Source organism: Triturus cristatus, chromosome 3_2, assembly GCF_964204655.1.
Source record: "Triturus cristatus chromosome 3_2, aTriCri1.1, whole genome shotgun sequence".
In the NCBI taxonomy this organism is placed as follows: Eukaryota; Metazoa; Chordata; class Amphibia; order Caudata; family Salamandridae; genus Triturus; species Triturus cristatus.
The window spans coordinates 1,168,576,350-1,168,584,594 of NC_140584.1; the positions used below are offsets into that span (position 1 = coordinate 1,168,576,350).

At 59.9% G+C, this 8,245-nt stretch overlaps 1 pseudogene; it reads left to right on the top strand.

Moving 5' to 3' along the window:
* Nucleotides 1-1,003: 1,003 nt before the first annotated feature.
* LOC146859365 (28S ribosomal RNA) lies at nt 1,004-2,700 on the top strand (annotated as a pseudogene).
* The last annotated feature ends 5,545 nt before the right edge of the window (nt 2,701-8,245 follow it).

The following is an 8,245-nucleotide window of genomic DNA, read 5'->3' on the forward strand; positions in this document are numbered from 1 at the left end:
AGTGAAACTGCGAATGGTTCATTACATCAATTATGGTTCCTTTGATCGCTCCATCTGTTACTTGGATAACGGTGGTAATTCTAGGGCTAATACATGCTGACGAGCGCTGACCTCCCAGGATGCGTGCATTTATCAGACCAAGACCAATCCGGGCTCGCCCGGCCGTTTTGGTGACTCTAGATAACCTCGGGCCGTTCGCACGTCCCCGTGACGGCGACGATACATTCGGATGTCAGCCCTATCAACTTTCGATGGTACTTTCTGTGCCTACCATAGTGACCACGGGTAACGGGGAATCAGGGTTCGATTCCGGAGAGGGAGCCTGAGACAGAGCTACCACATTCAAGGAAAGCAGCAGGCGTGCAAATTACCCACTCCCGACTCGGGGAGGTAGTGACGAAAAATAACAACACAGGACTCTTTTGAGGCCCTGTAATTGGAATGGGTACAATTTAAATCCTTTAACGAGGATCCATTGAAGGGCAAGTCTGGTGTCAGCAGCTGCGGTAATTCCAGCTCCAATAGCGTATATTAAAGTTGCTGCAGTTAAAAAGGTTGTAGTTGGATCTTGGGATCGAGCTGGCGGTCCACCGCGAGGCTAGCTACTGCCTATCCCAGCTCCAGCCTCTCGGCGCCCCTTCGATGCTTTTGACTGAGTGTCCTGGGGGTCCGAAGCGTTTACTTTGAAAAAATGAGAGTGTTCAAAGCAGGCCGGTCACCTGAATACTTCAGCTAGGAATAATGGAATAGGAATCCACTTCTAATGTGTTGGTTTTCCGAACTGGGGCCATGGTTAAGAGGGACGGCCGGGGGCATTCGTATTGTGCTGCTAGAGGTGAAATTCTCCCGGGCCGGCTCCCTGGGGAGGTCGAACGCCCTCCAGATCCGATCCAGGGAAAGAGGGCCCGTGCGCTGCCGGGACACCAGGCCCCTGCTCCGGCAGGGACATAGACTCCCCCGGCGGCTCCCCCCGACGCTTCGGCATTTTTTTCCCCCCCGACTACGACCTCAGATCAGACATGGCGACCCGCTGAATTTAAGCATATTACTAAGCGGAGGAAAAGAAACTAACCAGGATTCCCCCAGTAACGGAGAGGGAAGAGGGAAGAGCCCAGTGCCGAATCCCCACCCGGCGGCGGGCACGGGAAATGTGGCATACAGAAGACAGACTGGCCGGCGCTGCTCACGGGGCCCAAGTCCTTCTGATCGAGGCACACCCCGCGGAATGCAGCCCAGAGCGGGTGGTAAACTAAATCTAAAGTTTACGTAGTGGGTCGCGACACTGCTCGTCATACTGCAAATAACCCCAAAGGATTCTGGATAGTGTAGTGGCTGCGGTGAGTACGCCTACGCCACGAGTATATGAAAATAATGCCATCCCTGGACACGTGTTTCGAGGTAATTGCCTCTCGTCAGCAGGGAGCAGGTAGGTATGCGGGGTGCCGATGACTGCCAAAATATATAGGTAAAGTACCTTTCAAGGCGCGCAGGTGCAGACACCAGGCTCGTCAGCCCAAAGTCGCTCGAATGAGCTTAAAATAGTTTACGTAGTGGGTCGCGACACTGCTCGTCATACTGCAAATAACCCCAAAGGATTCTGGATAGTGTAGTGGCTGCGGTGAGTACGCCTACGCCACGAGTATATGAAAATAATGCCATCCCTGGACACGTGTTTCGAGGTAATTGCCTCTCGTCAGCAGGGAGCAGGTAGGTATGCGGGGTGCCGATGACTGCCAAAATATATAGGTAAAGTACCTTTCAAGGCGCGCAGGTGCAGACACCAGGCTCGTCAGCCCAAAGTCGCTCGAATGAGCTTAAAATAGTTTACGTAGTGGGTCGCGACACTGCTCGTCATACTGCAAATAACCCCAAAGGATTCTGGATAGTACTATCTAGCGAAACCACAGCCAAGGGAACGGGCTTCGCAGAATCAGCAGGGAAAGAGGGCCTGTGGGAGCTTGACTCTAGTCTGGCCCTGTGAAGAGACATGAAAGGTGTAGGATAAGTGGGAGGCCCTCGAGCCGCCAGTGAAATACCACTACTTTTATCGTTTTTTCATTTACCTGGTGAGGCGGGAGGGCGAGCCCCGTGGGGCTCTCGCTTCTGGCTCCAAGTGCCCGGCGCCTGCCCGGTGCGACCCGCTCAGAGGACAGTGGCAGTTGGGGAGCTTGACTGGGACGGTACACCTGTCAAACGATAATGCAGGTGTCCTTAGGCGAGCTCAGGGAGTACAGAAACCTCCCGTGCAGCAGAAGGGCAAAAGCTCGCTTGATCTTGATTTTCAGTATGAATACAGACTGTGAAAGCGGGGCCTCACGATCTTTCTGACTTTTGGTGTTTCAAGCAGGAGGTGTCAGAAAAGTTACCACAGGGATAACTGGCTTGCGGCAGCCAAGCGTTCATAGCAACGTCGCTTTTTGATCCTTCGATGTCGGCTCTTCCCATCATTGTGAAGCAGAATTCACCAAGTGTTGGATTGTTCACCCACTAATAGGGAACGTGAGCTGGGTTTAGACCGTCGTGAGATAGGTTAGTTTTACCCTACTGATGATGTGTTGTTGCAATACTAATCCTGCTCAGGTTCATACATTTGGTGTATGTGCTTGGCTGAGGAGCCAATGGGGCGAAGCTACCATCTGTGGGATTATGACTGAACGCCTCTAAGTCAGAATCCCCCCTAAAACGTAACGATACCGCAGTGCCATGGAGCCTCATTTGGCCTGGGATAGCCGGCCTCTCTTGGGGGGGAGGGGGGATGCGTAGAGCCGCTCGCTTGGGGACCGGAGCGTGGACAGAAGGGGGCCGCCTCCACCGCCCTTATTGCACTGCATGTTCGTGGGGCACCCGGTGCTAAATCATTCGTAGACGACCTGGTCATCATCTGAGCCAAGCTTTTGTCTGTGCGTGGGCACCCGCGGACCCCATCCACCACACCCAGGGGTGGGTCTCTCTGCCGCCAGGTGGGATGCGGAGGGGGTAACGTGGGCCTGCGAGAGGCCACCGCCACCACCATCATGTGCCTCCCCCTCCTGACCCTGCCCCACCGGGGTAAGGTACAGGGACCACCATCCCTTATGGGTCAGCAGGGTGACCAGATGGCCTGGGCCGGCACTCCCCTTCCCGCTGCTCCCAGGCACGTCGAGCAGGGAGGCGAGCAGCGGCAGCCCCGGGGAAGGAACCTCCCGAGCGGCTGCCTCGGAGCGCCTGTTCACCCTCGGCCGGACTGCAAGGGCGACTGGGTATGGCAGCCTCCCAGGCCATCTGGTCGCCTGGCTGTGCGACCAGATGGCCCTGCGGGCCATGTGACTAGATGGCCCTGCGGACTGGATGACCAGTTGGCTGGGCTGCTGGCCGGCCGGGTTGTCTCCATCGTTTGTCCTTCCCCAGAGTTCTGTAGTGGGGTCTTAATATTCGAAGAAAATGGGCTCCCCAGGCAGGCCGGTGAGGAGAGGACGTGGCCTGGGCTTAACCCTCCTTGGTTCCAGCTGAGGGTCTGTGCGCTGGGGTCCACCAGGGCCCTGGGAGGCTCTCCCCGGCCTGGCTAGGGTTTGGAAGCTGGGACCGGGCACGTGCTCCATCCGGCGGGCCCCGGGGTGCGGGAGCCCCCCGTCCTGCAAGCCAGCGAGGGTCCTGACGCTGGGGAAAGGGGTTCACCGGGGAGACTCTCCCCGGCCTGGCAGGATTCGGAAGCTGGGACCGGGCCCGGGCTTGTGCTCTGTCTGGCGGGCCCCTGGGTGCGGGAGCCCCCTGTCCTGCAAGCCAGCCGACGGTCCGTGCGCTGGGGACGGGGGTCCACCAGGACCTGGGGAGGTTCTCCCCGGCCTGGCTAGGGTTCGGAAGCTAGGACCGCGCCCGGGGCTCGTGCTCCGTCCCAGGGTGCGGGAGCCCCTCGTCCTGCAAGCCAGCCGACGGTCCGTGCGCTGGGGACAGGGTTCCACCAGGGCCCGCAGAGGGTCTCCCCAAACTGGCTAGGGTTCGGAAGCTGTGACCGGGGCTTGTGCTCCGTCCCAGGGTGCGGGAGCCCCCCGTCCTGCAAGCCAGCCGAGGGTCCGGGCGCTGAGGACAGGGGATCCACCGGGGCCCAGGGAGGCTCTCCCCAGCCTGGCTAGGGTTCGGAAGCTGGGCCCGGGGCTCTTGCTCCGTCCCAGGGTACGGGAGCCCCCTGTCCTGCAAGTCAGCTGAGGGTCCGGGCACTGGGGACAGGGGTCCACCAGGGACCGGGGAGGCTCTCCACAGCCTGGCTAGGGTTCAGAAGCTGGGACAGGGACCGGGCCCGGGGTTTGTGCTCTGACCGGCGAGCCCCTGGGTGCAAGTTCCCCCTGTCCTGCAAGCCAGCCGAGGGTCCGGGCGCTGGGGACGGAGGTCCACCAAGACCCAGGGAGGCTTTCCCCGGCCTGGCTAGGGTTCGGAAGCTGGGACCGCGCCTGGGGCTCGTGCTTCGTCCCAGGGTGCGGGAGCCCCCTGTCCTGCAAGCCAGTCGAGGGTCCGGGCGCTGGGGATGGGGTTCCACCAGGGCGCGGGGAGGCTCTACGCGGCCTGGCTGGGGTTCGGAAGCTGTGACCGGGCCCGGGGCTTGTGCTCCGTCCCAGGGTGTGGGAGCCCCCGTCCTGCAAGCCATCCGGGGGTCCAGGCGCTGGGGATGGGGGTCCACCAGGGTCGGGGAGGCTCTCCCCGGCCTGGCTAGGGTCTGAAAGCTGGGACCAGGCCCGGGCTCATGCTGCGTCCCAGGGTGCGGGATCCCACCATCCTGCAAGCCAGCCGAGGGTCAGGGCGCTGGGGACGGGGGTCCACCGGGGCCTGGGGAGGCTCTACACTGCCTGGCTAGGGTTCTGAAGCTGGGACCGGGCTCCGGGCTTGTGCTCCATCTGGCAGGCTCCGGGGTGCTGAAGCCCCCCATCTTGCAAGCCAGCCGAGGGTCCGGGTGCTGGGGAAGGGGGTCCACTGGGGCCCTGGGGGAGGCCCTCCCCGGACTGGCTAGGGTTTGGAAGCTGGGTCTGCGCCCGGGGCTCGTGTTCCGTCCCAGGGTGCGGGAGCCCCTCGTCCTGAAAGCCAGCCGAGGGTCTGGGCGCTGGGGACGGGGTTCCACCAGGGCCCGGGGAGGCTCTTCCCGGCCTGGCTAGGGTTCAGAAGCTGTGACAGGGCCCGGGGCTTGGGCTTCATCCCAGGGTGCGGGAGCCCCCCATCCTGAAAGTCAGCAGAGGGTCTCGGCGCTGGGGACGGGGTTCCACCAGGACCCGGGGAGGCTCTTCCCGGCCTGGCTAGGGTTCGGAAGCTGGGCCCGGGGCTTGGGCTACATCCCTGGGTGCGGGAGCTCCCTGTCCTGCAAGCCAGCCGAGGGTCCGGGCGCTGGGGACGGGGGTCCACTGGGGCCCAGGGAAGCTCTCCCCGGCCTGGCTAGGGTTCAGAAGCTGGGACCGGGCCCGGGACTCGTGCTCCGTCCCAGGGTGCGGGATCCCCCCGTCCTGCAAGCCAGCTGAGGGTCCGGGCACTGGGGACGGGGCTCCACCGGGGCGGCTCTCCCTGGACTGCCTAGGGTTCGGAAGCTGGGACCAGGCCCGGGGCTTGTGCTCTGTCTGGCGAGCCCCAGGGTGCGGGAGCCCCTTGTCCTGCAAGCCAGCCGACAATCTGGGCGCTGGAGAAGGGGGTCCACCAGGACCCGGGGAGGCTCTCCCTGACCTGGCTGGGGTTCGGAAGTTGGGGCCGGGGCCGGGCCCGGGGCTCGTGCACCGTCCATCATGCCCTAGGGTGCGGGAGCCCCCCGTCCTGCAAGCCAGCGAAGGGTCCGGGTGCTGAGGAAAGGGGTCCACCGGGGCCCGGGGAGGCTCTCCCCGGCCTGGCTAGGATTCAGAAGCTGAGACCGGGCCCGGGGCTCAAACTCCATCCGGCGGGCCACGGGCGCCCCCCGTCCTGCAAGCCAGCCGAGGGTCCACCGGGGCCTGGGGAGACTCTCCCTGGCCTGGCTGCTTTCAGAAGCAGGGACCGGGTCGGGGAGCGGGGTGGCTAGCTTTATCAGCTCTGCTGGCGGAGCAGAATTTTCTGCCCACCCCTAGCCAGCACGCAACCTTGTTTCAGACCTCTGGTCGTACAGATTTTAGCGGAGAGAGATGTGGGGCCTGTTTTCACCTGTACCCAGGTTTCCGAATATAGGGACATTATGGCTGTTAGAAATGAAGATGGAATGCCCCAGTTTGCTAGTTTCTTTCACAGCAGTTGTCTGTCGACCTATTCAAAGGCTGCTGTTAGGTTGGCAAAGCAGCAAAAGAGTGGAGGTTGGTCCGGCTGGGTGGCTTGGTGACAGGAGGCTGATAGAGCGATTATGTTATCAGTTGTAGCAGCTCCGCCTCAGAAGCCTGTTTGAAAGAAAGGGAGCAGCTAGTTTTCTTCTGCCCAAGTTTCTAGTTTTTCCAAAAGGATACATGCATACGTTTTAGCTTCCAGATCTAACAGGGCTATTAGATGATAGCTGGTTGGATTTAGACAGTCTCCTTTTTTGTAGATTGGGCAAAGTATTGAGCAACTCCAATTTTCAGGTGTTTTACTAAGGGTGTATGCTCTGTTAAATAATGGGGTGAGTAGCGCTGCCCAGCCCTCGGTGGCAGATTGGAAGATCCCCGCAGGGAGCCCATTTCGGCCCGGCACCCTACTAGACTTCATTGATTTTATTAGTTTAACGATTTCCTTCGGTTGGATCTGGATTTGGTGTTTTTTTCCGTTCAATGAGACTGTGGTCGTGGTAACTGAGTGATTCTGCGCCAGAAATTGGGTTCTCACGTGATTCTCCCACAAGGTCACACAGGTCCCGCGTTTGATCTTGGGGGTCCGAGAGATTTTAAGGTGTTCACATACTGCCAGAATCGAGCTAAGGATCCTTCTTTGAGCATTAAGATTCAATCAATCAATCAATCAGGGGTTTGTGTAGCGCTCTAATCACCCGTGAGGGTCTCAAGGCACTTGGGGGGGAGGAGGGGAGAGGCAGCTCCGGAATCAGTCGAAGAGCCAGGTCTTGAGGTCCCTCCTGAAACTGTGCAGAGTCGGGGAGCGTCTGATGTTCACCAGAAGCTCGTTCCAGGTCTTGGCTGCGATGTAGGAGAAGGCTCTCCCTCCGGTTTTGTTTCTGCGGCGTACCTCTGCCAGGGCGAGGTCTGTGGAGCGGAAGTTTCTCTTTGGTGCTTGGAAGGAGACTCTCTCTCGTTGAGGTATTTGGGTCTGATGTTGTTGATGGCTTTGTAGGCGTGGGTGAGGAGTTTGAAAGTGACTCTTCTCGACGGGGAGCCAGTGGAGGCCGCGTAGGTGTTGGGTCATGTGCTCGCGCCGTGGGGTTCCGAGGACGTGTCTGGCTGCAGCCTTCTGGATGGTTTGGAGTCTGTGTAGAAGAGTTCTGTTGATTCCGGCATAGAGGGGGTTGCCGTAGTCAAGTCTGCTGGTTAGGAGTGCGCGAGTGACGGTCCTTCTGCAGTCTGGGAGGATTCATTTGAAGGTCTTACAGAGTATGAGAAGGCAGTTGAAACTGGTGGAGGTGACGGCATTGATCTGGCGTTTCATGGAGAGGGAGGAGTTGAGGATGATGCCAAGGTTCTGGGCGTGGTCGGTGGGGGAGGGTGGGCTCCCGAGGGCGGACAACCACCACGTATTGTCCCAGGCGGTGGGGCAGGGTCCGAGGATGAGGACCTCGGTCTTCTCTGAGTTGAGCTTCAGGCAGCTGTGCTTCATCCAAGCTGCCACGTTCTTCATTCCTGGAAGCAGAGTCTGGTGTCTTCGGGATTCTTTGTGAGTGAGAGGATGAGCGGTGTCGTCGGCGTAGGATACGATGTTGAGCCCATGTTGTCTGACGATGGCAGCGAGGGGGGCCATGTAGATGTTGAAGAGCGTGGGGCTGAGGGATGATCCCAGGGGTACACCGCAGTTGATATTGGTGGGTTCGGAGTGGAAGGGAGGGAGTCTGATCCTCTTGGTTCAGCCGGAGAGGAAGGATTGGATTCAGTCGAGGGCGGGTCCTTATATCCCTGCATTGTGAAGCCTGGCTGTGAGTGTGCGATGTGAAACAGTGTTGAAGGCCGCGGAGAGGTCAAGCAGGATGAGGGCTGCCATGTGTGCCTGGTCCAGTAGCTTGTGAATGTCGTCAGTAGCGGTGGGGAGGGCAGTCTCAGTGCTGTGGTTGCTGCGGAATCCAGACTGGTGGCATCTAGGATATATCTTCGACGAAGGTGGTCAGCTGGGCGTTTACAAGTCTCTCTGTGACTTTGGC